Raw genomic sequence first — 27,613 nt, 5'->3', positions numbered from 1 at the left:
ACAGCCCCCCCGGCGCGTCTTTCTCCCCCCCCCCCGGACTCCCACAGCTCCCTCCCCCCCCGGCGCCCCCAGCTCACCTCTCCTCCCCCTCGCCTAGCCAGAGCCCCCTTCCCCCGGCACCCCCCTTACCCTCCAGCCACAGCCCCACCCCCATCTCCACCATTTCCCTCACCCAGCCACAGCCCCCACTCCCGGTGCCCCTTTCCTCCCCCCCATGGGCTCCCACAGCCCCCCCCCCACCCCCAGCACGCCTCTCCTCCCCTAGCCACAGCCCCCCCATCCCCACAGCTTGCCTCACCCAACCACAGCCCCCCACCCTCCCAGCATGCCTTTCCTCCCCCGCAGGCTCCCACAGCCCCCCGCCCAGCCACAGCCCCTGCAACCTTCCCCAACCCCCCATGTCCCCCCCTATGCCCCCGCACTGCTGTGAGCTTCCCCAGCTCCTCATGGTCCACCCCCTTCCCCACACACCTTCAGTGTGCCACAAGCTTCCCTCCCCCGATGGGCCCCCACGGTGCCCCCCGGCACCCCCATCACCCCCAGCACGTCTTTCCTCCCCCCCCACCCAGCCACAGCCCCCCCATCTCCACCGCTTCCCTCACCCAGCCACAGGCCCCTCCAGCGTGTCTTTCCTCCCTCCCATAGGCTCCCACAGCCCCCTCCCCACCCCCAGCACGCCTCTCCTCCCCTAGCCACAGCCCCCCCATCCCCACAGCTTGCCTCACCCAGCCACAGCCCCCCACCCTCCCAGCGTGCCTTTCCTCCCCCCCCAGGCTCCCACAGCCCCCCACCCAGCCACAGCCCCTGCAACCTTCCCCAACCCCCCATGTCCCCCCCCATGCCCCCGCACTGCTGTGAGCTTCCCCAGCTCCTCATGGTCCACCCCCTTCCCCACACACCTTCAGTGTGCCACAAGCTTCCCTCCCCCGATGGGCCCCCACGGTGCCTCCCGGCACCCCCATCACCCCCAGCATGTCTTTCCTCCCCCCCCGCCCAGCCACAGCCCCCCCATCTCCACCGCTTCCCTCACCCAGCCATAGGCCCCCCCCGCGTGTCTTTCCTCCCCCCCACAGGCTCCCACAGCCCCCCCGGCACTCCCAGCGCGCCTTTCCTCCCCCCCTGCCTAACCACAGCCCCCCCATCCCCACAGCTTCTCTCACCCAGCCACGCCCCCCCACCCTTCCAGCGTGCCTTTCCTCCCCCCCCAGGCTCCCACAGCCCCCCGCCCAGCCACAGCCCCTGCAACCTTCCCCAACCCCCCATGCCCCCCCCATGCCCCTGCACTGCTGTGAGCTTCCCCAGCTCCTCATGGGCCACCCCCTTCCCCACACACCTGCAGCGTGCCGCAAGCTTCCCTCCCCCCACGGCGCCCCCAGCACACTGTGAATTTCCCAAGCCCCCTTGGTGCCCCCAGCCCCCCTGCATCCCTAGTGCGCCACGACCTTCCCCACCCCCAGCTCCCCGTGACATTCTCTAAGCCCCCTCAGCCCCCCACAACCTTCCTCTTCCCTCCCACACCCCCCAGCCCGCCCTGACTTTCCTCGTCCCCCCCCTTTAACTCCCAGCCTGCCCCAACCTTCCCCAACCCGCTTCCCTGGTCCCCAACCCACCCACCCCGCACCCTATGCCTGCAGCCTTCTCCAATCTGAACGCCCGTTCCTCTAGCCGAAACCAGCCCGCCCCCGTCTATCCCCCCATCCGTTGGGCCCCTCCGTCCTTTCTTCTCCCTCCAACACCTCCTAGGCCACCCCAACCTGCACCCCATCCCTACTTTCCCCCGTACATGCCTTCTCCCATAGCCCCCTTCTGCCCCCCTCCCTCCCTCCCCAACACCCCCGAGCCTGCAACAACTTTCCCCAACCTACACGCCTGTATCCCCCAGTTCATTCCTCCATTCAAGGGACTCCTCAGACCCCATCTCTCTCCAACATCCTCCCAGCTTACCACAACCCAGCAGACCCCGCGGATCAGTGCCTTCCCCCACGGCCCCCTGCCTGTGGCAATCAGCTGGCTTGTGGCGTCCGGGGACGGGGAGTGAAGACTCATTGTGCAGGCTCCCCCTCCCTCCCCTGCTTCCAAACGCCACAAGCCAGCTGATGGCTGTGGGCAGGAGCGAGGACCCGGTGTGTGAAGTAAAGGGGAAGGAGGGGGGAAGAAGAGGCAGGTTAAGGGTGGGGGCTTGGGGGAAGAGGCGGCCGAGGGTTGAGGCCCCCGACCCTGGTGCTTGCAGGGAGGGGAAGCTGCCGCTGCTCCTGTGCAACGTGCTTCTGCTAGCCTACAGCACCTTCAGCCTCCTTGCCTGCCTCATTGTCGCCAGTGCCAGTGGACTGTGCCCGTGTGGGGTAAGGCGGGGGCACCCCCCAACTATAGTACTGTCCTGTATGGCAAAAAATAATTCCCTGCAGCGTAACCCCCCATTTACATTCATGCTTATGGGGAAATTGGACTTGCTTAACATCGTTTCACTTAGTCGAATTTTTCAAGAACATAACGAGAACGTTAAGTGAGGAGTTACTGTACCTAGTTCTTACTTGAACCCCATTATAGTCTTGGCTTTCACAGCATTCTCTGGCCAGGAGCTCCAAAGGCTGAGTGTGCGTTGCGTGCTTTTTAATTGTATCTATAAAGGTGTAATGGGAGATGGGAGAAGAAGAACCTACACAACACTGCAGATTCTGATGATAACTTCTGTTTTTCCCTCTTGTGTTGTGCTTAGTACCACGGAGAAAGAAGTGAAGGGTAAGAGCCCACCCCAATTGTGACATGGAAGGCGCCCAAGAGCCGTGAGACAGTGAGCGTTGTTGATTCCAGGCTATGCAAATGCCATGAAGCTGGGAGTGGAGCAGATGTCACCATCAGTGAGATAAGTGTCTGGTTTCGTGAGGACTCTGGTAACGGCCCACCTGCTTCCAGGCCAGGACTTGTCGTTAGCTGGGGCTGAGTTTGTAGGAAAAGGTTCCTGAATAGCTGTAGTTACGAGGGAGACAAGGTCCCCGTTTTCAGGGGCTGGTCATTTCTCTGTCCACAAGCAGTGCGTTCTCTGCAGCAGAAGGTTGGATCCAGGGGGATGACTCCAGCTGGTGAGTTTCTTGACTTCCTCCCACGTTTTTTTCTCTCTCTCTCCTCTAATGTGTTGGCCAACACACTCTGTCTGTCTGTCTCTGTCCTTGCCTCTCCTTGTCCTGTCTCCTTTCGTAGGACATGGGCAGGTGTGGTAGTTGTGCATCCCCACAGGCTAGGTCTTGGGAGCGATGAACAAGTAGGAGGGGACCAAAATGATGCAGGGCAGTGGGCGCTAGAGTGCAGCGGTGACTGTGGGTGTTGACGGAGTCTCTGCTCTAGTGGGGCTGATGTGGATGGCGTGGGACGGGGAGGTAGGGATGAGGGCAAGATTTCATGCACCAGTTGAATTTTGTGTAGTGATGGCTTTTTCTTGGGTTACGTCCTGCGTTTGCAGAGGAATCATCCAGGAGCAGCAGCCAGAGGATAAATTGGCGGAAGTGGACCTGAGCCACCTGGAAATCCTTCTAAGCAGACATGAACAGTCTTCAGCTTTCTGCCTCCCACGTAACTGCCTGTGAGTAAGAGGTCAGAGCTTGTAATTCCTCATCTGTACTCACTGCAATTTTCTTCACACTCTGTTTGCTTCCTCATTGTCTATGGGGCTCTGTGTGATTAAGGCTTGAAGGGACCAGAGTCTCTGGATCTCTCCTGGCATCTGCAGTCTGGGACTGTGGTGGGCCCACTGTGTACCCCTGACTCTTGCCCCCCTTTGCCTCTGCTTGCTGGAAGCAACAAGCTACAGAAAGCAATAAGTTACAAGCCAAATCATGCTCATCACAGATGTGGTGTGTGTGACCAGAGTGTGCTGTGCGGAGTGACTGTTTAAGGTGTCATTCCAAGGGTTGCTTTCTACTTGTAGTCCTAAAGGTCTGATGGGATGAGGGTTCAGGGCAGAGACTCACTGTGTGGGAGAGGCGAAAAGTAGAGCCTCCCCAACATTGCCCACTGAGAAGGTAACTTACTTGTTTTTCCCCTGGTGCTGGGTTTAGTACCAAGGGAAAAGAAGTCACGTGTCACTGTCTACTGCCTTCATGTCATGGAAAGCGAGCGAGAGCGATGGGACCTCAAGAACTACTGATGCCAAGGAAAAGCTGTCCTACTGGGAGTGGAACAGTCACCACTCTCAATGAGATAAGTGTCTGTTTTGGTGATTGCTCTGCTCCCGGGCCACCTTGCTCCTGGTAGGGACGCTCCATTTGCTGGGGCTGTGTTTGTAAGAAAGTGTTTTTGACTAGCTGTGTTTATGAGGGAGACAAGGTCCCCATTTTCAGGGGCTCCTCAGTTCTCTGGCCAGTAGCAGTGTGTCCTCTGCATCAGAAGGTGAGATCCAGGGGGATGACTCCAGGTGACGAGTTGCTTCCCTTCCTCCCATGTTTCTCTCTCTGTCTGTCTCTTCTCTAGTATGTTGGCCAACACTCTCTCTCTGTCTCTGTCCTTGCCTCTCCTTCTCCCTTCTCCCTTCATAGCACACGGGCAGGCGTGCTAGGTGTGCATCCCCACAGGCTAGGTCTTGGGAGCTATGAACAAGTAGGAGGGGATGAAAATCATGCTGGACAGTGGGTGCGAGAGTGGAGCGGTGACTCAGTGTTTACTCGGTCTGTATTCACTGAGTGGATTTTACGCACCAATAGAGCTGTATGTAGTGATGTCTCATGCTTGGCTTTTGCAGCTGCGCTTCTAGAGGAATCATGGAGGAGCAGCAGCCGAAGGAGAAGGTGGCAGACGTGGACTTGAGCAGCTTGGACATTGTTCTAAGCAGAGATTAACAGTCCTCAGCTTTCTGCCTTGCACATAACTGGCTGTGAGTAAGCGATACTATATTCAAAGCACTGAACTCCTCACTTAAAGTCGCCCCGGTTAACGTTGTAACGTTGTTACGTTGCTGATCAAATAGGGAACATGCTCGTTTAACATTGCGCAATGCTCCCTGTAGTGAGTTGGTGTGGCTCCCCTCCTGCCCAGCAGAGGGAGTGCCCTTGCAGACACGTAAGTGGGCGGAGCCACCACCACCTGTCCCCGCCCCCCGGAAGTCAAGGGGCGGGACAGGAAGTAGAAAAGCTGGCTGCCAGAGCTCAGTCAGAGCCCAGCCGCCACAGGGAGCAGACGTGCCGTCGGGAGCTCCTGACTGGGAACTCTCCAGGGCCCGAGGCAGCTGTCCTGATTGGCCGGAGCTTCCTCGCGCCCGCTACGAAGAGGAACCACCGGAGCTTCCCTGGGCCCGGTACTGGGAGGAGCTGCCGGAACTCCCCCGCGCCCACTACGAAGAGGAGCTGTCGGAGCCTCCCCGTCCCTGCTGTTACCTGGAGGAGCCGCCCGAGCACGCCTGGCCGGACTTCCCCGAGGAGCTGCCGGACCTGCCACCAAGCCCTGGCCTTGAGGAGCCTATGCTGATTGACTGGCCTGGACCCGGTGCCCTAGACGAGGTAAGCCCTGAGGGGGAAAGTGGAAGTAGCCCGGGGGTAGCCGACCCTTGTCAGGCTGCAGACGCAGAGGTCCCGATGTCAGTGTGTTGCGGTCAGGACCCCACTGACCAGCAGCGGTGACAGCTGCTGCTAGGGCCCCGGGCTAGGACACAGTGGAGTGGGTGGGCCTGTGTCCCCCCTGCCACCCCACTCACGGGTGGCAGTTTTCCCCCTCACCCAATGCTCCGGTCTAGGGACCTGGGCCTATATAACTACCGTTTGTTTGCTGCTGAGCCCTTGCACCCGAGGGCCTGAGCTCCTTGTGCTGGTTGCTGCTGAGCCCCTGCACCCGAGGGCCTGAGCTCCTTGTGCTGGTTGCTGCTGAGCCCCTGCACCCGAGGGCCTGAGCTTCCTTACCCTGTTTACTGTTGTTCAGCCGGTTCCACAGAAGACGTGGAGTGAGTCGGTGTGGCTCCCCTCCTGCCCTCAGGAGGGTCGAGCCCCGGCGCGATAGATTACACTCCCTTATTATGTTGCTTGGCAGCTGCCTGGTTTATCCAGTCCTTGCAGGAAGAGCAGCCCGTTTCAGCTAGCTGGTGGGGGCTTGGAACCAAGGTGGACGGGCAGCCCCCCATCAGCTCCCCGACCCCCTAAGTTCCCTGTGCTCCGTTAGCTGGGGCTGGGTTTGTAAGAAAAGGTTCCCGACTAGTAGTTATGAGGGAGACAAGGTCCCCATTTTCAGGGGCTGCTCAGTTCTCTGGCCAGGAGCAGTGTGTCCTCTGCAGCGGAAGGTTAGATCCAGGAGAATGGCTGCAGGTGGAGAGTTGCTTGTCTTCCTCCTGTGTTCCTCTGTTCTTTAGTACGTTGGCCAACACACACCCTCTCTATGCTTGCCTTTCCTTATGCTGTCTACCTTCTTAGGACATGGGGAGGTGTGCTAGGTGTGCATCCGCACAGGTTAGGTCTTGGAAGCCGTGGAGGAGTAGGAGGGGACGAACACCATGTTGGGCAGTAGGCGTTAAAGTGGAGTGGTGACTGTTGGTGTTAACTCGGTCTCTGTTCGTCGAGTGGGGCCGATGTAGATGGGATGGAAGAGGGAGGCAGGGATGAGGCCAAGATTTCAAGCACCAATAGAGCTGTGTGTAGTTATGGCTCATGCTTGGCTTTTGCAGCTGTGCTTGCAGAGGAATTGTCCAGGAGCCCCAGCCCAAGGAGAAACTGGCAGAAGTGGATCTGAGCAGCCTGGACATCCTTCTAAGGAGACATGAACAGTCCTCAGCTTCCTGCCTTCTGAACAACTGGCTGTGAGTAAGCGGTCAGTGCTTTCAATTCCTTATCTGTACTTGCTGTAGTTTTCTTCACAGGCCATGTGCTTCCTCGTTGGGTACCGGGCACAGTGGTATTAAGGCTGGGGAAGGGACAGGAGTCTCCTGAGCAAAGTGACCATTTTGGGTGCAGTTACAATGGGTCCCTTCTAGTTGCAGGTGTAAAGTAGTAACGGGAGATGGTTTGAGGGCGGAGCTGTGGGATACAGGAGATGTGAAATGAAGAGACTATGCGACATTGCAGACCGAGATGCTATTTTTTTTTTGCTTTTTCTCCCCTCTGATGGGTTTAGTACCAAGGAATAAGAAGTCACACGTCAGAGTCTACTGCCTCATGCGATGGCAAGTGAGTGAGAGCAGCGAGCCTGTGAGCATTGTTCAGGCCAGGCAAGAGCCGTACATCTGCGAACCGAGGAGATGCTACTGTCAGTGAGATAAGTGTCTGTTTTGCTGAGGGTTCTGCTCACGGCCGATCTGACTCCAGGTAGAGACATCCTGTTAGCTGGGGCTGGGTTTGTAAGAAAAGGTTCCTGACTAGCTGTGGATACGAGGGAGACAAGGTCCCCGTTTTCAGGGGCTGCTCATTTTTCTATCCACAAGCAGTGTGTCCTCCGCAAGAGAAGGTTGGATCCAGGGGGATGCCTCGACCTGGCGAGCTCCTTCCCCATCTCCTTTGTTTCTCTCCCTCCCTCCCTCTCTCTTCCTGTACTGTGTTGGCCAGCACACACTCTCTTTCCCTGTCTGTGTCCTTGCCTCTCCCTGTGCTTTCTCCCTTTATAGGACACGGGTAGGTGTGGATCCCCACAGGCTAGGTCTCGGGAGGCAGGAAGAAGTAGGAGGGGATGAAAATCATGTGGGGTCGTGGGTGCGAGAGTGGAGGCAGGTATTGTAAAATATCTAGCACGGTAGCATGTTGGACAGTGATGGCTCTTCCATATGTGGTTTGCTGTTCTTGCAGAGGCCCGCTCAAGGCCAATGGAGCCGCCCCAGACAGAGGAGAAGCATCTGGAGGAACCAGACCTGCACAATCTAGATGTTTTTCACTTGGCAGTGGAGCTAAGGAGTGCTCTTGTGATATTTGAGGAGCAGGTGTGTGTTTTTGTGAAATCTCTCTCTATCCAGTATCTGCGGTGATAGACCCAGGCAAGTTGGGAACAGCAGAGTAGTAGAAGGGAGATAAACCTGCCACTGGATAAGTAGTTTTCTGTTCCCTGAGTGACCAGAGCAGGGAGCTAATGAGAACACCTGACTCCAATTAACCTGCTAAGAGTCAGGTGAGGCTGTTAAGCATGTGACTCTTATTAAGCAGTCAGTGTTTGCAATCCCTCATCTGTACTCGCTTCAGTTTTGTTCAGAGGCTGTGAATTTCCTCGTTGAACACGGTGCTCTGTGGGTTTAGTACCAAGGGAAAAGAAGTGGAGGGTCAGAGTCTGCTCCCCTCATGCGATGGAAAGCAAGTAAGAGCGGGGAGACAGCGAACGTTACTGATGCCAGGCAAGAGCCGTCCAGCTTGGAGCCGAGTAGCCGTCACTGTCAGTGAGATAAGTGTCTTGTTAGGTGAGGGCTCTGCTCACTTCTCACTTGGCTTCAGGTACGGATGCCCAGTTAGCTACGGCTCAGTGTGTAACAAAATGAGCTGTGGATATGTGGGAGACAAGGTCCCCATTTTCAGCATCAGCTCATTTCTCCGTTCACAAGCGGTGTGTCCTCTGCAGAAAAGCTTGGATCCAGGAGGATGATTCCAGGTGAGGAGTTGCTTGCCTTCCTCCCGTGTTAATCTCTCTCTCTCTCTCTCTCCTCTGTGTGTTGGCCAACACACTCTCTCTAAATCTGTCCTTGCCTCATTTTGCGTTGTCTTGCTTCATGGCACATGGGCAGGTGTGCTAGGTGTGCTCCCCACAGGCTTGGGTCTCGGGAGTAATGAAGAAGTAGGAGGGGACAAAAATTATGTGGGGTAGAAGGGATGAGAGTGGATTGGAGACTGTCAGTTTTGAGTCGATCTGTGTTCATCAAGTGGGGCTGATGTAAATGGAATGGCAGAGGGAGCGAGAGATGAGGGCAAGATTTCACACACCTTCACAACTGTGTAATGCTGGATCATGCATGGCTTTTGCAGCTGCGCTGGTACAGGAATTGTCCAGGAACCCTACCCGGAGGAGAGAGACTCAGAAGTGAACCTGATCAGCCTGAACATTCTTCTAAGCAGACATGAACAGTCCTCAGCTTTCTGCCTCCTGCATAAATGGCTGTGAGTAAGCGCTGTACTTTTATTCACAGGCCGTGTGCTTCCTCGTTGGGTACAAGGCTCTGTGGGATTAAGGCTAGGGAGTGGCCAGAGTCTCCTGAGAAAGTGATTATTTTGGGTGCTGTTACAATGGGTATCTTCGACTTGCAGTTGTAAAGCAGTAATGGGAGATGGGTTGAGGGTGAAGCCCTGGGATACGGGAGATGGGAAATGAAGAGACTATGCGACATTGCAGATGGAGATGCTATATTTTTTTTGTTTTTTCCCTCCTCTTCTGGATTTGGTACCAAAGGAAAAGAAGTCATGTGCCAGTCTACTGCCCTCATGTGATGGAAAGCGAGCGAGAGCGATGAGACCGTGAGCATGGTTGATGCCACGCAAAAGCCGTCCATCTGGCAGCAGAAGAGCCGTCGCTGTCAGTGAGATAAGTGTCTGTTTTGGTGAGGGCTCTGCTCATGGCCCACGTTGATGCTGGTAGGGATGCCCCGTTAGCTAGGGCTGGGTTTGTAAGAAAAGGTTCCTGACTAGCTGTGGTTGTAAGAGAGACAAGGTTCCCAATTTCAGGGGCTGATGATTCCTCTGGTCAGGAGCAGTGTGACTTATGCAGCAGAAAGTAGCATCTAGAGGATGACTCCAGGTGTCGAGTTACTTGCCTTCCTCCCATGTTTCTCTGTCTTCTCTATTGTGTTGGCCAACACTCTCGCTCTTTCATTCTCTCTTCCTTGCCTTTCCTGGTGCTGTCTCTACGCAGGACGCGGGAAAAGGGTGCTAGGTGTGCATCCACACAGTCTACGTCTTTGGGACCCATAAAAAATTAGGAGGGTATGAAAATCATGCATATTAGTGGGTGCCACAGTGGAGCAGTGCCTGTGGGTGTTGACTTGGTCTTTAATCATCACCTGGGGATGATGTAGACCAAATGAGAGAGGGAGGCAGAGATTAGGGCAAGATTTCACGTACCTTCAGAGCTTTGTATAATGCTGTCTCATCCTTGGCTTTTGCAACTGCACTGGCAGAGGAATTGTCCAGGAGCGCTGTCTGGAGGAGAGACTCTCAAAAGTGGACCTGAACATCCTTCTAAGCAGACATGAACAGTCCTCAGCTTTCTGCCTCCTGCATAACTGGCTGTGAGTAAGCGGTCGGTGCCAGTGGAATATCTCATCTATACTCAGTGTAGTATTCTTCACAGGCCGTGTGTCTCCTTGTTGGGTGCGGGGCTCTGTGGTATTAAGGCTGTGGAGGGGCCAGAGTCTGCTACGCAGAGTGACTGTCGGGTGCTGTTGCAAGGGCTGCTTTTTGGCTGTAATGCTAAAGGTGTAATGGGAAGAGTGTTGAGGGCAGAGTTCCCCCGTGTGGGAGAGGGGAAAAGAAGAGCCAACGTGACATTTGCCTACTGAGATGGTAACTTGCTTGTTTTTCTCCTTGTGCGGGGTTTAGTACCAAGGGAAAAGAAGTCACGTATCAATCTACTGTCCTCATGCGAAGGAAAGCGAGACCGACGAGACCGCGATCATTGTCGAAATCAGGCATTAGCTGTACATCTGGGAGCGGAGCAGTCACCGCTGTCAGTGAGATAAATGTCTGGTTTGGTGAGGGGTCTGCTCATGGCCCACCTGGCTCCAGGTAGGGATGTTCCATTAGCTGGGGCTGGGTTTGTAAGAAAAGATTCCTGACTAGCTGCTGTTATGAGGGAGACAAGGTCCCCATTTTCAGGGGCTGGTTATTGGTCTGTTGACAAGCAGTGTGTCCTCTGCAGCAGAAGGTTGGATCCAGAGGGATGAATCCAGCTGGTGAGTTTCTTGCCTTGCTCTTTCTCTCTCTGTCTCTTCTCTAGTGTGTTGGCCAACACTTTTTCTTTCTCTATGTCCTTGCATCTCCTTGTGCTGTCTCCCCTCATAGCACACGGGCAGGTGTGTTACGTGTGCATCCCCACAGGCTAGGTCTCGGGAGCTATGAACAAGTAAGAGGGGATGAAAATCATGCAGAGTAGTGGGCACTAGAGTGGAGTGTAGACTGTCGATGTTGACTTGGTTACTGTTCATCAAGTGGGGGTGATGTAGATGGGATGGGAGAGGGAGGCGGGCATGAAGGCAAGATTAAATGCACTAATAGAGCTCTGTGTAGTGATGGTACTTACTTGACTTTATTAGTTTGCAGAGGAATCATCCAGGAGCCCTCGCCGGCCGAGAATATGCAGAAGTGGACCTCAGCAGCCTGGACATCCTTTTAAGGAGACATGAATATTCCTCATCTTTCTGCCTTTTGCATAACTGCCTGTGAGTAAGAGATGAGCACTTTCAATTCCTCACCTCTGCTCGCTGTAGTTTGCTTCACAGGCCGTGTGCTTCCTCGTTTGTTATGAGACTCTGGGATTAAGGCTGGGGAAGGGACAAGAATCTCCTGAACAAAGTGACTATTTTGGGACAAAGTGTACTTAGATTTCCAGAAAGCCTTTGATAAGGTCCTTCACCAAAGGCTCTTATGTAAATAAAGTTATCACTGGAAAAGAGTGAAGATCCTTTCATGGATTGAGAACTGCTTCAAAGACAGGGAACAAAGGGTAGGAATTAATGGTAAATTTTCAGAATGGAGAGGGGTAACTAGTTGTGTTCCCCAAGGGTCAATGCTAGGACAAATCCTATTCAATTTATTCATAAATAATCTGGAGAAAGATGAGGTGGCAAAGATTGCAGATGATACTAAATTGCTCAAGATAGTTTATGGGAACTTTTTGAAGTTATTCAGTGTTCATTGGATTTAACTAAGTGATTGGGCAACAAAATGGCAAATGAAATTTCATGTGGATAAATGTGAAGTAATGCACATTGGAAAAAACAACCCCAACTATACATAAAATATGATGGGGGCTAATTTAGCTACAACTAATCAGGAAAGAGATCTTAGGGTCATCGTGGATAGTTTTCCGAAGATGTCCACGCAGTGTGCAGCGGCAGTCAAAAAAGCAAACAGGATGTTTGGAATCATTAAAAGAGGAATAGAGAATAAGGCAGAGAATATCTTGCTGTCCTTATATAAATCCATGGTACTCCCACATCTCGAATACTGGGTACAGATGTGGTCTCCTCATCTCAAAAAAGATATACTGGCATTAGAAAAGGTTCAGAGAAGGGCAACTAAAATGATTAGGGGTTCAGAATGGATCCCATATGAGGAGAGATTAAAGAGGCTAGGACTTTGCAGCTTGGAAAAGAGGAGATTAAGGGGGCATATGATAGAGGTGTATATAAAATCATGAGAGGTGTGGAAAAAGTGAATAAGGAAAAATAAGTTTACTTCCTATAATATAAGAACTAGGGGCCACCAAATGAAATTAATGGGCAGCAGGTTTAAAATAAATAAAAGGAAGTTCTTCTTCACGCAGCGCACAGTCAACCTGTGGAACTCGTGAAGGCCAGGACTATAACAGGGTTTAAAAGAGAACTGGATAAATTCGTATAGGTTAGGGCCATTAATGGCTATTAGCCAGGATGGGTAAGGAATGATGGCCCTAGCCTCTGTTTTTCAGAGGGTGGAGATGGATGGCAGGAGAGAGATCACTTGATCATTACCCATTGGGTTAATTTCCTCTGGGGCACCTGGCAATGGCCAGGATACTGGGCTGGATGGATCTTTTGGTCTGAGCCAGTTTGGCCATTCTTATGTTTTAATGGGTGCCTTTACAATGGGTGCCTTCCAGTTGCAATTGTAAAGTAGTAAAGGGAGATGGGTTGAGGGCTGGGATACGGGAGACGTGAAATGAAGAGACTACATGACATTGCAGTTGGAGATGCTAATTTTTTTTTTGTTTCCCTCCCTCTGCTGAGATTAGTACCAAGGAAAAAGAAGTCACGGTCAGAGTCTACTGTCCTCATGCGATGGAAAGCAAGCGAGAGTGATGAGACCACGAGCATTGTCAAAGTCAAGCATTAGGCATGCATCTGGGAGCGGAGCAGCTACTGCTGTCAGTGAGATAAGTGTCCGGGTGAGAGCTCTGCTTACGGCCCACCTGGCTCCAGATAGGGATGTCTTGTTAGTTGGGCCTGGGTTTGTAACAAAATGTTCATGACTAGCTGTGGTTATGAGGAAGACTGGGTCCTCATTTTCAGGGTCTGCTCATTGCTCTGCTGACAAGCGATGTGTCCTCTGCAGAAAAGGTAGGTTCCAGGTGGCGAGTTGCTTGCCTTCCTCCCGTGTTGCTCTCTCTCTCTCTCTCTCTCTTCTCTAGTGTTGGCCAACACACTCTGTCAGTCTGTCCTTGCCTCTTTTTCTGCTGTTTCACTTCATTGCACACAGGCAGGTGAGTTAGCTGTGTTTCCCCAGAGGCCAGGTCTCGGGAAGCATGGCGAAGTAGGAGAGGACGAAAATAATGCAGGGAAGTGGGTGTGAGAGTGGAGGCAGGTACTGGAAGGTCTTGTGCACCTGTAGTGTTTTTGGCAGTGATGGCTCTTCCATAGGTGGTTTGCTGTTTTGCAGAGGGCAGCGGAGCATCTGCAGGAAGCGGACCTGCACAATCTAGCTCTTTCGCTTTGCAGTGGAGCCGAGGAGCGCTCTTGTAATGTTGGAGGAGCAGGTGCGTGTTTTTGTGAAATGATATTTCTCTATCCAGTATCTGCAGAGTGAGGTGCCTCGTGGAGAGCAGAGAGATGCTTCTCCTATCCATGGGATGGGTCCTGGGGAAGGTCCAGCTCTGGCTGTGGCTGGCAGTGGTCTGGGATTGTCCCTTTCCTGGAGGGCTGTAGCTCCTTAGGAGTGGTGAGTATTTTAGGCCTGGGTAAGCTGAAGAAGAATAAAGGAGGGAGCAGCAGCCAGTGACGTGTGTCTCCGTTGTTCTTCCATGCACAAGTGGTGACCTAGCTTACAAGTGTGTGTTCGTGTTCTCTCTCTCTCTCTCTCTTCAGTTGTACTGAGATGGGTCAGATGAGAGATCGGCCAACCTGTGGCAGAGACCAAGGAAGGAACAGCCACCCGGAGCCCATCCCTAGGGATGGAAGCCGGACAGTGATCTGCAGAGTAAGAGCAAATGGAAACTTGCTGAAGTTCAGTATTGAGGGAGGGCTGCAAATACTCTTGTCAATGGAGAGAATTTGTGAGTATGGGGAGGGCCCCTGAGGAAAAGCCTCAGCATCTCACGGGGGCACGATAAGCTCGGGGGAATCCTTTGTGCCCTCTCAAGGAATTGTCAGGTGCTATGGAGTCTTCCCAAAGTGCGATAACTCTTTGTGGAGAGCCAGGAAGGTGACTACAGGTGCTGAGTTTGCCTCCTTCCTGTACGTGTATCTCTGCTCTCATATGTTGGCCAACATGTGCGCGCTCTCTCTTTCTGCCTCTCTCCTTGCATAGAACATGGGCAATGGTGGATGCTCACAGTCTAGGGCTGGAGAGCCTGCATCCCACTGGGGCATTGGGAGGGGGAAGAGAAGCATGATGGGTACTAGATCCTCCATTGGTAGTGGTGGGGGTGACTGTGGCAGTTGACTCTGACTCTGTTCATCAAGTGGGGCTGATGTACAGTGGGTGGGAGAGGGAGGGCGGCATCTCACACACCAATAGAACTTGGGGCAGTGACGGCCCCTGTGATGGGTTGGATCACAGACACCCCCCTGGGAGCTGCCAACTGATGTGCCAAGTCTACCTCTGCCCCTGCTTTCCCTGCTAGCTCAGGACTCTAGCACCCTCTCTTGCTGAGCCAGATGCTCCCATCTGCTCCAACATAGACCCAGGGTCTGAATTACTTGCCCCAAAGCTGCAGGTTTACCTGAAAACAGCTCACAGAAGTGTGCTTGTCTTTAGCACTCAGATGCCCAACTCCCAATGGTGTACACACACAAATAAATCCGTTTTACCCTGCATAAAGCTTATAGGGAGTAAACTCAAAAATAGTTCATCCTCTATAACACTGATAGAGATGCACAGCTGTTTGCCCCCCCTCCAGCTTAACTCTGGGTTAATTAATAAGTAAAAAGTGATTTTATCAATACGGAAAGTAGGATTTAAGTGGTTGCAAAATAGTAACAGACAGAACAAGGTGAGTCACCAAGCGAATTAAAAAGCGCAAATCTATGTCTAATCAAACTGAACATAGATAATCTCACCCTCAGAGATGCTTCAGTAAGTTTTTTCCTCAGACTGAACCCCATTCAGGCTTGGGCACAATGCTTTCCCTGGTACAGCTCTTGTTCCAGCTCAGGTGGTAGCTCGGGGATTCTTCATGACTCCATGGAGCTATAAAGGTGTAATGGGAGATGGGAGAACAACCACCTACACAACACTGCAGATTACGATGATAACTTCTGTTTTTCCCTCTTGTGTTGTGCTTAGTACCACGGAGAAAGAAGTGAAGGGTAAGAGCCCACCCCCATTGTGAGATGGAAAGCACGAAGAGCCGGGAAACCACAAGCGTTGGCGATGCCAGCCTATGGCGATGCCGTCGATCTGGGAGTGGAGCAGCCGTCACCATCAGTGAGATAAGTGTCTGGTTTGGGGAGGACTCCGGTAACGGCCCAGCTGCCTCCAGGCTGAGACTTGTCATTAGCTGGGGCTTGGTTTGTAGGAAAAGATTGCTGACCTGCTGTAGTTACGAGGGAGACAAGGTCCCCATTTTCAGGGGCAGGTCTTTTCTCTGTCCACAAACAGTGTGTCCTACGCAGCAGAAGGTTGAATGGAGGAGGATGACTCCAGCTGTTGAGTTTCTTGACTCCATCCCACATTTTTCTCTCTCTCTCCTCTAATGTGTTGGCCAACACACTCTGTTTGTTTGTCTGTCTGTCTCTGTCGTTGCCTCTCCTTGTGCTGTCTCCCTTCGTAGGACACGGGCAGGTGTGTTAGGTGTGCATCCCCACAGGCTAGGTCTTGTGAGCTATGAACAAGTAGGGGACCGAAAAGATGCAGGGCAGTGGGCGCTAGAGTGAAGCGGTGACTGTGGGTGTTGACTGAGTCTCTGCTCTAGTGGGGCTGATGTGGATGGGATGGGAGAGGGAGGCAGGGATGAGGGCAAGATTTCACGCATCAATTGTATTTTGTGTAGTGATGGCTCTTGCTTGGCTTATTTGCTGCACTTGCAGAGAAATCATCGGGGAGCAGCAGCAGGAGGCGAAACTAGCAGATGCGGACCTCAGCAGCCTGGACATCCTTCTAAGCACAGATTAACAGTCCTCAGCTTTCTGCCTTCCACGTAACTGGCTGTGAGTAAGCGGTCGGTGCTTCGAATTCCTCATCTGTTCTTGCTCCAGTTTTGTTCCTGGTCGGGTACATGGCTCTGTGGGGTTAAGAGGAGGGAAAGGCACAAGTCTCCTGTGCAGAGTGGCTATTTTGAGTGTAGGTGCAACAGGCTGCTTTCTAGTTGTGGTCCTGAAGGTGTAACGGAAGAAGGGTTATGGGTGCAGTAAATGGGAGAAGAACTTATGTGATGTTGCCAACTGAGATGCTAACTTGTTTGTTTCTCCTCCACCCCCTTGTGCTGGGTTCAGGACCAAGAGAAAAGAAGTGGAGGGTCAGCGTCGGCTCACCTCATGTTATGGAAAGCGAGTGAGAGCGACGAGATTGCAAGCATTTTGGATGCCAGGCAAGAGCCGTCCAGCTGGGAGTGGAGCAGCCACCACTGTCAATGAGATAAGTATCTGTTTTGGTGATTGCTCTGCTCACTGCCCACCTGAATCCAGATACAAATGCCCCATTAGCTGGGACTGGGTTTGTAACAAAATATTCCTGACTAGGTGTGGGTTCTGAAGGAGACAAGGTCCCAATTTTCAGGGGTTGCTCATTTCTTTGTTCACAAGCGCTGTGTCCTCTGCAGAAAAAGTTGGATCCAGGAGGTTGATTCCAGGTGGCGAGTTGCTTGCCTTCCTCCTGTGTTTTTTCTTTCTCTCTCTTCTCCAGTACGTTGGCCAACACACACCCTTTCTCTTTCTGTCCTTGCTTTTCCTTGTTCTGTCTCCCTTCGTACAACACGAGCACGTGTGCACCCCCACAGAGTAGGTCTCGGAAGCCATGATGAAGTAGGAGGGGATGAAAATTGTGCAAGGTAGCGGGAGTGGAGGGGTGACTGTCAGTGTTAACTTGCTCTCTGTTCATCAAGTGGGGTAGATGTAGATGGGCTGGAAGAGGGAGGCAGGGATGAGGGCAAGATTTCAAGCATCAACAGAGATGTGCGTAGTGATGGCTCATGCTTGGCTTTTGCAGATCCATTTCCAGAGGAATTTCCCAGGAGCCGTAGCCAGAGGAGAGGTTGGCAGATGTGGACATGAGGAAACTGAACATCCTTCTGAGCAGACACGAACAGTCCTCGGCTTTCTGCTTCCCGCATAACTGGCTGTGAGTTAGCTGTCGGTGCTTTGAATTCCTCATCTGTTCTTGCTGTACTTTTCTTCACGTGCCGTGTGCTTCCTCGTTGGGCATGAGGCTCTTTGGCATTAAGGTGGGGGAAGGGCCAAGAGTCTCCTGAGCAAAGTGACTATTTTGGGTGCAGTTACAATGGGTCCCTTCTAGTTGCAAGTGTAAAGTAGTGATGGGAGATGGGTTGAGGGCAGAACCGTGGGATACAGGAGCTGTAAAATGAAGAGACTACGCGACATTGCAGACGGAGATGCTGTTTTCTTTTTTTGCTTTTCTCCCCTCTGCTGGGTTTAGTACCAAGGAAAAAGAAGTCCCACGTCGGAGTCTACTGCCCTCATGCGATGGACAGTGAGTGAGAGCAGCGAGCCTGTGAGCATTGTTCATGCCAGGCAAGAGCCATCCATCTGGGAGTTGAGCAGAGGCCACTGTCACTGAGATAAGTGTCTGGTTTGGTGATTGCTCTGCTCACGGCTCAGCTCCTGGTAGGGACACCCCATTAGCAAGGTCTGGGTTTGTAAGAAAAGGTTCCTAACTAGTGGTTATGAAGGAGACAAGGTCCCCATTTTCAGGGGCTGGTCATTTCTCTGGCCAGGAGGGGTGTGTCCTCTGCAGCAGAAGGTTGGATCCAGGGGGAAGACTCCAGCTCGTGAGTTTCTTGACTCCCTCCCATGTTTTTTTCTCTGTCTCTCTCTCCTCTAATGTGTTGGCCAACACACACTCTGTCTGTCTGTCTCTCACTCTGTCTCTGTCCTTGCTTCTTCTTGTGCTGTCTCCCTTCATAGGACACGGATAGGAGTGCTAGGTGTGCATCCCCACAGGCTAGATCTCGGGAGCTATGAACCAATAGGAGGAGATGAAAATCATGCAGGGTATTGGGTGCTAGAGTGGAGCGGTGTCTGTGGATGTTGACTCCGTCTCTGTTCGAGTCGAGCGGATGTAGATGGGATGGGAGACGGAAGCAGGGATGAGGGCAAGATTAAATGCACCAGTAGTGCTTTGTGTAGTGATGGTACTTACTTGACTTTATTAGTTTGCAGAGGAATCATCCAGGAGCCCTCACCGAACGAGAATATGCAGAAGTGGATGTGAGCAGCCTGGACATCCTTCTGAGGAGACCTCAACAGTCCTCAGGTTTCTGCCTTCTGCCTAACTGGCTGTGAGTAAGCGGTGAGTGCTTGGAATTTTTGTACTCACTGTAATTTTCTTCATAGGCCATTTCCTTCCTTGTTTGGTATGGGACACTGTGGGATTAAGGCTGGGGAAGAGACCAGAGTCATACTTGCCAACTTTCACTGGGTAGACAAGAACCCTGAATTCACAGTATTCCAAAAATCAAGCTAATCCTATTTCCAATAAGGCCAAAACAAGCCAATTCCTAAGAACCCCAGCACTCAATGACTAGATCTCTCCTGACGTGCAGTCTGGGACTGTGGTGGGTCCGCTGTGCACCCCTGACTCTCTCCCACCTTTGCCCCTGCTTGCCGGAAGCAGCAAGCTACAACGAGCAATAAGCTACAGGCCAAAACCAAGCCTGATTTGTATGTTTTATTTTCCCCCTTGAGATTTGGTGTGTGTGACCAGAGTCTGCTGTGCAAAGTGACTATTTCGGGTGTCGTTGCAAGGGGTGCTTTCTACTTGCAGTCCTACTGGTGTAATGGGAATAGGGTTGAGGGCGGAGCCCCACTGTGTGCGGGAGGGGAAAATAAGAGCCTACCCAAAGTTGCTGACTGAAAGGGTAACTGATTTGTTTTCCCCCCTTGTGCTGGGTTTAGTAGCAAGAGAAAAGAAGTCACAGGCCAGAGTCTACTTCCCTCGTGCAATGGAAAGAGAGCAAGAGCGATGAGTCTGCAAGCGTTGTTGATGCGACGCAGAAGGCGTCCATCTGGGAGCGGAACCGCCACCACTCTCAATGAGATAAGTGTCTTCTTTGGTGATCGCTCTGCTCAAGGCCCATCTTGCTCCCGGTAGGGACACCCCGTTAGCTGGGGCTGGGTTTGTAAGAAAAGGTTCCTGACTAGTTGTGGTTACAAGGGAGACGATGTCCCCATTTTCAGGGGCTGCTCATGTCTCTGGCTAGGACCAGTGTGTCCTCCGCAGCATATTAAATCCAGGGGGATGACTCCAGCTGGTGAGTTTCTTGACTCCCTCCCACGTTTTTCTCTCTCTCTCCTCTAATGTGTTGGCCAACACACACTCTGTCTGTCTGTCTCTCTCACTCTCTCTCTGTCCTTGCCTCTTCTTGTGCTGTCTCCCTTCGTAGGACACGGGCAGGTGTGTTAGGTGTGCATCCCCACAGGCTAGGTCTTGTGAGCTATGAACAAGTAGGGGACCGAAATGATGCAGGGCAGTGGGCGCTAGAGTGAAGCGGTGACTGTGGGTGTTGACTGAGTCTCTGCTCTAGTGGGGCTGATGTGGGAGGCAGGGATGAGGGCAAGATTTCACGCACCAATTGAATTTTTTGTAGCGAGGGCTCTTGGTTGGCTTATTTGCTGCACTTGTAGAGGAATTGTCCAGGAGCAGCAGCCGGAGGAGAAATTGGCAGACGTGGGCCTGAGGAGCCTGGACATTCTTCTAAGGAGACATGAACAGTCCTCAGCTTTCTGCCTCGTGCATAACTGGCTGTGGGTAAGTGGTCGGTGCTTGGAATTCCTCATCTGTACTTGCTGTGATTTTCTTCACACTTTGTTTGCTTCCTTGTTGGGTGTGGGGCTCTTTGGGATTAAGGCTGGGGAAGGGACCAGAGTCACAACTGCTAACTTTCACTGGGGAAATGAACACCCCGACTTTGACAATAAGCCAAAAATCAAGATAAACCCATTTGAAAACAAGGCCAAAACAAGCCAATCCCTAAGAACCCCAACACTCAATGACTAGATCTCCCCTGGCGTGCAGTCTGGGACTGTGGTGGGCCCGCTGTGCACCTCAACTAGCCGTCCCCTTTGCTCCTCCTTGTCCGTGCTTGCTGGAAGCAAAAAGCTACAAGAAGCAATAAGTTACAAGGCAAAAAGAAGCACAATTTCTACGTGTTTTCCCCACAGGTTTGGTGTGTCTGACCAGAGTCATCTGTGCAGAGTGACTATTTCAGGTGTCATTGCAAGGGGTGCTTTCTACTTGTAGTCATAAAGGCGTGATGGGAGGAGGGTTCAGGGCACCATGTGGGAGAGGCGAAAAGAAGCGGCTGCCCAACATTGTCAATTGAGATGGTGACTGACTTGTTTTTCCGCTGGATTTAGTACCAAGGGAAAAGAAGTGACAAGTCAGAGTCTACTGCCCCCATGCGATGGAAAGCGAGCGAGAGTGATGGGACTGCGAGAATTATTGATGCCTTGAAAAAGCCGTCCAACTGGGAAGGGAACAGTCATCACTGTCAATGAGATAAGTGTCTGTTTTGGTGATTGCTCTGCTCACGGCCCACCTTGCTCCTGAAAGGGATGCCCCGTTTGCTGAGGCTGTTTGTAAGAAAAGGTTCCTGACTAGCTGTGGTTTTGAGAGAGAGAGAGATGATCCCCATTTTTAGGGGCTGCTCAGTTTTCTGGCCAGGAGCAGTGTGTCCTACGCAGCAGAAGGTTGCATCTAGGAGAATGAGTCCAGGTGGTGAATTGCTTGCCTTTCCCTCGTGTTTCTCTCTCTCTCCTCTAGTGTGTTGGCCAACACTCTTTCTCAATCTGTCCTTGCTTTTCCTTGTGCTGTCTCCCTTCTTAGGATATCGGCAGGCGAGCTAGGTGTGCACCCCCACAGATTGTGTCTTGGGAGCCATAAAGAAGTAGGAGGGGACGAAAATCATGCGGGGCAGTCGGTGTGAGACTGGAGCGATGACTGTTGGTGTTGTGGGGCTAAGACAGATCGAAAGCGACGCAGGGAAGAGGGCCTTAATTGGGCTCTATGTAGTGCAGGAGTTCTCAAACTGGGATTTAGGTCCTGTCAGGGGGCCGCAAGGTTGTTATTTGGGTGGTTGTGAAATGTCATCCTCCATCCTAAACATCACTTGGCTTCCAGCATTTATAATGCTGTTGAATATACAAAAAGTGTGTTTAATTTATAAGGGGAGGGTCACACTCAGAAGCTTTCTATGTAAAAGGGATCATCAGTACAAAAGGTTGAGAACCACTGGTGTAGTGATAGTTCTTGCTTGCCTTTATTAGTTTGCAGAGGAATTGTCCAGGAGTCTCAGCTGGAGAAGAAGCTGGCAGAAGTGGACCTGAACGGCCTGGACATCCTTCTAAGGAGACATGAACAGTCCTCAGCTTTCTGCATTCTCGATAACTGGCTATGAGTAAGAAGTCAGTGTTTTCAATTCCTTATCAGTACTCACTCTTGTTTCCTTCATAGGCCGTGTGCTTCCTCGTTGGGTACGAGGCTCTTTGGGATTAAGGCTGGGGAAGGGACAAGAGTCTCCTGAGCAAAGTGACTATTTTGGGTGCAGTTAAAATGGGTCCCTTCTAGTTGCAGCTGTAAAGTAGTAATGGGAGATAGGTTGAGGGCGGAGCTGTGGGATACGGGAGATGTGAAATGAAGAGACTACGTGATATTGCAGACGGAGATGGTAATTTTATTTTTTTTTCTTCCTTTTACTTCTTCCTTGGTACTAAACCCAGCAGTCACACATCAGAGTCTACTGTCCTCATGCGATGGAAAGTGAGTGAGAGCAGCGAGCCTGTGAGCATTGTTCATGTCAGGCAACAGCCGTCAATGTGGGGGTCGAGCAGACGCCACTGTCAGTGAGATAAGTGTCTGTTTTGCTGAGGGTTCTGCTCACGACCCATATGAGTTTCTTGCCTTTCTCTGTTTCTCTCTCTCTCTCTCACTCTCTTCTCTAGTGTGTTGGCCAACAATCTGTCTCTGTCCTTGCCTCTCCTTGTGCTGTCTCCCTTCATAGAACACGGGCAGGAGTGATAGGTGTGCATCCCCACAGGCTAGGTCTCAGGAGCTATGAACAAATAGGAGGAGATGAAAATCATGCAGGATATTGGGCGCTAGAGTGGAGCGGTGTCTGTGGATCTTGACTCAGTCTCTGTTCATCGAGTCGAATCGTCCAGGAGCCCCAGCCGGATGAGAATGTCAGAAGTGGACCTCAGCAGCCTGGACATCCTTCTAAGGAAACAAGAATAGTCCTCAGGTTTCTGCCTTCTGCATAACTGGCTGTGAGTAAGGGCTCAGTGCTTTGAACTCAGTCATCTGTACTCACTGTAGTATTCTTCATTGACCGTGTGGTTTCTTGTTGGGTACAGGGCTCTGTGGGATTAAGGGTGAGGGGCCAGAGTCTGCTGTGCAGAGTGACTCTGTGGGGTGTTGTTGTAAGAGGTGCTTTGTACTTTTAGTCCTAAAGGTGTAATGGGTAGAGGGCGGAACCCCGCCGTGCGTGAGAGGGGGAAAAGAAGAGCCTACGAGACATTTCTGACTGAGACGGTAGCTTACTTGTTTTATCCCCTGGTTTTAGAACCAAGGAAAAAGACGTCACATGTCAAAGTCTACTGCCCTTATGAGTGAGCGTGACGAGACTGCGAGCGTTGTTGGTGCCAGGCAGGAGCCATCAATCTGGGAGCAGAACAGCTGCTACTATCACTGAGATAAGTATCTGTTTTGCTGAGGGTTCTGCTCACGGCTCACCTGGCTACAGGTAGAGACACCCCATTAGGTGGAGTGGGTTTGTAAGAAAAGGTTCCTGACTAGCTGTGGTTTTGAGGGAGACACGGTCCCCATTTTCAGGGGCTGATTTCTCTGGCCAGGATCGGTGTGTCCTCAGCAGGAGAGGGTTAGATCCATGAGGGATGACTCCAGGTGGTGAGTTGCTTGCCTTCCTCCTCTGTTTCTCTCTTTCTTCTCTAGTCTACTCTACTGTGTTGGCCAACACACACTCTCTCTCTCTCTCGGCTATCTCCCTTCATAGGGCACGGGCAGGAGTGCTAGGTGTGCATCCCCTCAGGCTAGGTCTCGGGAGTTATGAACAAGTAGGAAGGGACAAAAATCATGCATCGTAGTGGGCGCTAGAGTGGAGGGGTGACTGTGGATGTTGACTGTCTCTCTTCAAGTGGGCCTGATGTAGATAGGATGGGAGAGGGAGGCAGGGATGAGGGCAAGATTACCTGCACCAATTGAATTTTGTGTAGTGATGTCTCTTGCTTCGCTCATTTCCTGCGCTTGCAGAGGAATTGTCCAGGAGCAGCAGCTGAAGGAGAAAATGGCAGACGCGGACCTGAGGAGCCTGGACATCCTTCTAAGCAGACATGAATGGTCCTCAGATTTCTGCCTCCCGCACAACTGGCTGTGAGTAAGCGGTCAGTGCTTGTAATCCCCCATCTGTACTGGCTCCGGTTTTGTTCAGAGGCTCTGAATTTCTTCATTGGACACGGTGCTCTGTGGGATTCAGACGAGGCAAAGGCACAAGTCTCCTGTGCAGAGTGAGTATCTTGGATGTAGGTGCAGTGAGCTGCTTTTTAGTTGTAGTGCTAAAGCTGTAATGGGAGGAGGGTTGAGGGCGGAGCCCTGAGGTGTGGTAGATGGGAGAAGAAGAACCTATGCACGTTGCAGACTGAGATGCTAACTGATTGGTTTTTCCCCCTAGTGCTGGGTTTAGTACCAAGAGTCCACTCAGCACATGCCATGGAAAGGGAGTGAGAGCTGGGAGATTCTAAGCATTGTTGATGCCAGGGAAGAGCCATCCAGCTGGGAGTGGAGCAAGGACCACTGTCAGTGAGATAAGTGTCTTGTTAGGTGACGGCTCTGCTGTGGTTACGAGGGAGACAAGGTCCCTATTTTCAGGGGCTGCTCAGTCCTCTGGCCAGTACCGTGTGTCCTCTGCAGCGGAAGGTTGGATCCAGGAGGATGACTCCAGGTGACAAGTTGCTTGCCTGCCTTCCTCCCGTGTTTCTCATTTTCTCGCTCTCTGTCTCTTTAGTGTGTTGGCCAACGCTCTCTTAATCTGTCCTTTCCTTGTGCCGTCTCCCTTCTTAGGACACAGGCAGGCCTGCGAGATGTGCATCTCCACAGGTTAGGTCTTGAAAGCCCTGAAGTAGTAGGAGGGGACGAAAACCATGAGGGGTAGTGGGTGCGAGAGTGGAGCAGTGACTGTCAGTGTTTTAATCGGTCTCTGTTCAAGTGGGGCTGATGTAGATGGGTGGAAGAGGGAGGCAGGATTGAGGGCAACATTTCAAGCACCATTAGAACTGTGTGTAGAGATGGCGCATGCTTGGCTTTTGCAGCTGCATTTCCAGAGGAATTGTCCAGGAGCTCGAGCCGGAGGAGAAACTGGCAGAGGTGGATCTGAGCAGCTTGGACACGGTTCTAACCAGACAGGAACAGTCCTCAGCTTTCTGCCTTCTGAACAACTGCCTGTGAGTAAGCGGTCAGTGCTTTCAATTCCTTATCTGTACTCGCTGTAGTTTACTTCACAGGCCTTGTGCTTCCTCGCTGGGTACAGGACACTGTGGTATTAAGGCTGGGGAAGGGACAAGGGTCTCCTGAGCAAAGTGACTATTTTGGGTGCAGTTATAATGGATCCCTTCTAGTTGCAGATGTAAAGTAGTAATAAAAGATGGTTTGATGGCGGAGCCGTGGAATATGGGAGATGAAGAAACTACGTGACATTGCCGATGGAGATGCTAATTTGTTTGTTTTTCTCTCCTCTGCTGGGTTTAGAACCAAGGAAAAATAAGTCACATGTCAGAGTCTACTGCCCTCATGCAATGGAAAGTGAGTGAGAGCAGCGAGCCTGTGAGCATTGTTCATGCCAGGCAAGAGCCGTTCATTTGGGAGCCAAGCAGATGCCACTGTCAGTGAGATAAGTGTCTGTTTTGCTGAGGGTTCTGTTAACAGCCCATCTGACTCCAGGTACAGACGCTGGGGCTGGTTTGTCAGAAGAGTTTCCTGACTAGCTGGGGATACAAGGGAGACAAGGTCCCCATTTTCAGGGGCTTGTCATTGCTCTGTTCACAAGCAGTGTGTCCTCTGCAGGAGAAAGTTGGATCCAGGAGGATGACTCCAGATGGTGAGTTACTTGCCTTTCTCCTGTGTTTCTCTCTCTCTCTCTCTCTTTTCTCTAGTGTGTTGGCCAACACTCTCTTTCTCTCTCTGTCTCTGTCCTTGCCTCTCCTTGTGCCGTCTCCCTTCATAGAACGGGCAGGAGTGCTAGGTGTGCATCCCCACAGGCTTGGTCTCGGGAGCTATGAACAAGTAGGAGGGGATGAAAATCATGCAGGATAGTGGGCGCTAGAGTGAGGCAGTGTCTGTGGATGTTGACTCAGTCTCTGTTCATTGAGTCCGGCGGATATAGATGGAATGGGAGAGGGAGGCAGGGATGAGGACATTCATAGAGCTCTGTGCAATGATGGTCCTTCCTTGGCTTTATTAGTTTGCAGAGGAATCGTCCAGGAGTCCTCGCCGGAGGAGAATATTCAGAAGTGGATCTGAGAAGCCTGGACATCCTTCTAAGGAGACATGAATAGTCCTCGGGTTTCTGCATAACTGGCTGTTCCTCATCTGTACTTGCTGTAGTTTTCTTCACAGGCCGTGTGCTTCCTCCTTGGGTACGGGGCTCTGTGGCTGGGGAGGGCCCAGAATCTGCTCTGCGGAGTGACTGTTGGGTGCCATTAAGAGGGCCAATGCAGAGAGGAGAAAAGGGGCCTGAACCCTGATTACAGGGCGGTCACCCTTTCTTCAGTAAAATACTCCTCCTTTAAACTCGGTGCGGGGGGAAGTCCCCAATGTGAAAAGATCTGGAAATGAACGGGTAAGGGAGGGATCCTGCTGAGTGTCTCCTTTCCAATCAATCCTCCATCTCTTAGCGACACCCTTCTGGACTTACCTTCCTACCTCACCAAGAAAATAACTTGGTGCTCCCTAACCTTTACCAGAAAAGACCCCTCTTCCTTGTGACGCAGTCCTGTTAGTAGGGTTAGGTGCACCCACGTGCTGGCTCTGAATACCACCGCATGTGCTTACAACACCTGAACATTAACACATTTCAGAAAGGATAGCCACATCAATCCCTTCGGACGTAGTCCTAGGAATCTCCTCTGTCTATCTCCAAAGAGACACAAGGCCTGGAATTTGGACACAGCTGAGGGAGCTGTCCGAATGTCTACAGTTGAACACTCATCAGTGCGACGGTGTGTTTCTTGTGCACAAGAAAACAAAGGGTTAAAGTTGTGGTTGGTTGAGCGGTGTAAATTGGGCAGGGCAAAAGGACTTGAGGAAGGATGAGGTGGAAGTGAGGGTCTGAAAGAAGCCCCCACCTCACCTGTTCATTTCCAGACGGTGTGACATTTGCATGGTTGGGCCATTTCTTGGCTGTTTTGAGAAAAGGGGCGCATTTTCCCACGGCTTCCACCATCCCCTTACAGCTGCCCCTTTGCCACACTATGTTGCATCTGACCTGGATAGGCCGCAAGTAAGATTTCATTTCAAATCTCAAAAAAGTCCAGTAGAAATAATTGTGGGGGAATTTCCTGTCACTAAGAGAAACGGAAGCTCAAGCCTTCTCAAGGGGTGGGGTGTCGCTCAGCCACAGGCAGAAAAAGGCTCCCCTAGTTTAAGCGTGCGAGGGATAAGACCTTACAGCCTGGTTACAGGGCAGTCATTTTGCCGGGCGTGTCAAAGTGACCTGTGGTTTAATTGGCTTGGCAAAGGAGACCCAAACCTTCCTTACAGGGTGGTCCTTAAGCCAGGGGCGTTCGAATGGGGCAGAGAGAAAAGCACTGTAAAGGAGAGACCTCCCTTCCCCCAGGAGAGCGTGGTCTCATTGTCCAGCAAGTGCCAGCGGCCCAAGAGGAGCTAGAAAGGGGAGACCTGCACCCTTCTCACAGGGATTGGTCAGTGGCAAAGAGCGTTTTAAAGGCTAGGTCCTAAGGAGCTCAAAGCCACAGAGACCTGGTGGTGATCTGCGTGTAATGTAATATCTCATTGTAAGGTGACGAGGCCAGCAAGAGTTAATTAACTCACAAAGAATCAGAGGGGTAGCCGTGTTAGTCTGGTTCTGTAGAAGCAGCAAAGAATCCTGTGGCACCTTATAGACTAACAGAAGTTTTGCAGCATGAGCTTTCGTGGGTGAATACCCACTTCTTCAGATGCAAGTGGGTGAATACCCACTTCTTCGGATAACTCACAAACTGACCTTGACCCATGGCCAAACTTTAAAGACTGGTTAGGAAGATCTGTAAAGGAATAGAGGTTTGAAATGCAGCCTGCATTGTTAGAGATAGAAGGGTAAATGTTAGCTCGGGTCTTGTCTATTGCTATAGCTGTGATTCAAA

At 51.9% G+C, this 27,613-nt stretch overlaps 4 long non-coding RNA genes across 5 annotated transcripts; all 4 read left to right on the top strand.

Annotated features, from left to right (window-relative positions):
• The first annotated feature begins 2,683 nt into the window (after positions 1–2,683).
• LOC123356724 lies at positions 2,684–4,864 on the top strand. Of its 2 annotated transcripts, XR_006575431.1 has the most exons (4): positions 2,686–2,739; positions 2,812–3,080; positions 3,458–3,577; positions 4,733–4,864. It is a non-coding gene; the product is annotated as an uncharacterized LOC123356724 (long non-coding RNA). The 2 variants fall into 2 exon arrangements; XR_006575430.1 differs by having other exon boundaries at positions 2,684–3,080.
• A 2,640-nt stretch (positions 4,865–7,504) lies between these two features.
• LOC123356726 lies at positions 7,505–10,638 on the top strand. Its single transcript, XR_006575433.1, has 6 exons — positions 7,505–7,879; positions 8,382–8,535; positions 8,907–9,038; positions 9,328–9,475; positions 10,052–10,162; positions 10,473–10,638. It is a non-coding gene; the product is annotated as an uncharacterized LOC123356726 (long non-coding RNA).
• A 5,330-nt stretch (positions 10,639–15,968) lies between these two features.
• Positions 15,969–17,717, top strand: LOC123356725. Its single transcript, XR_006575432.1, has 3 exons — positions 15,969–16,216; positions 16,502–17,345; positions 17,661–17,717. It is a non-coding gene; the product is annotated as an uncharacterized LOC123356725 (long non-coding RNA).
• A 6,967-nt stretch (positions 17,718–24,684) lies between these two features.
• Positions 24,685–26,882, top strand: LOC123356720. Its single transcript, XR_006575425.1, has 3 exons — positions 24,685–24,697; positions 25,002–25,350; positions 25,714–26,882. It is a non-coding gene; the product is annotated as an uncharacterized LOC123356720 (long non-coding RNA).
• Positions 26,883–27,613: the final 731 nt, after the last annotated feature.

The sequence above is a fragment of the Mauremys mutica genome, chromosome 26, assembly GCF_020497125.1.
Source record: "Mauremys mutica isolate MM-2020 ecotype Southern chromosome 26, ASM2049712v1, whole genome shotgun sequence".
NCBI classification, from domain to species: Eukaryota; Metazoa; Chordata; order Testudines; family Geoemydidae; genus Mauremys; species Mauremys mutica.
Note: the sequence above shows the minus strand (reverse complement) of the source record. Positions and strands in the feature narration are given on the sequence as shown.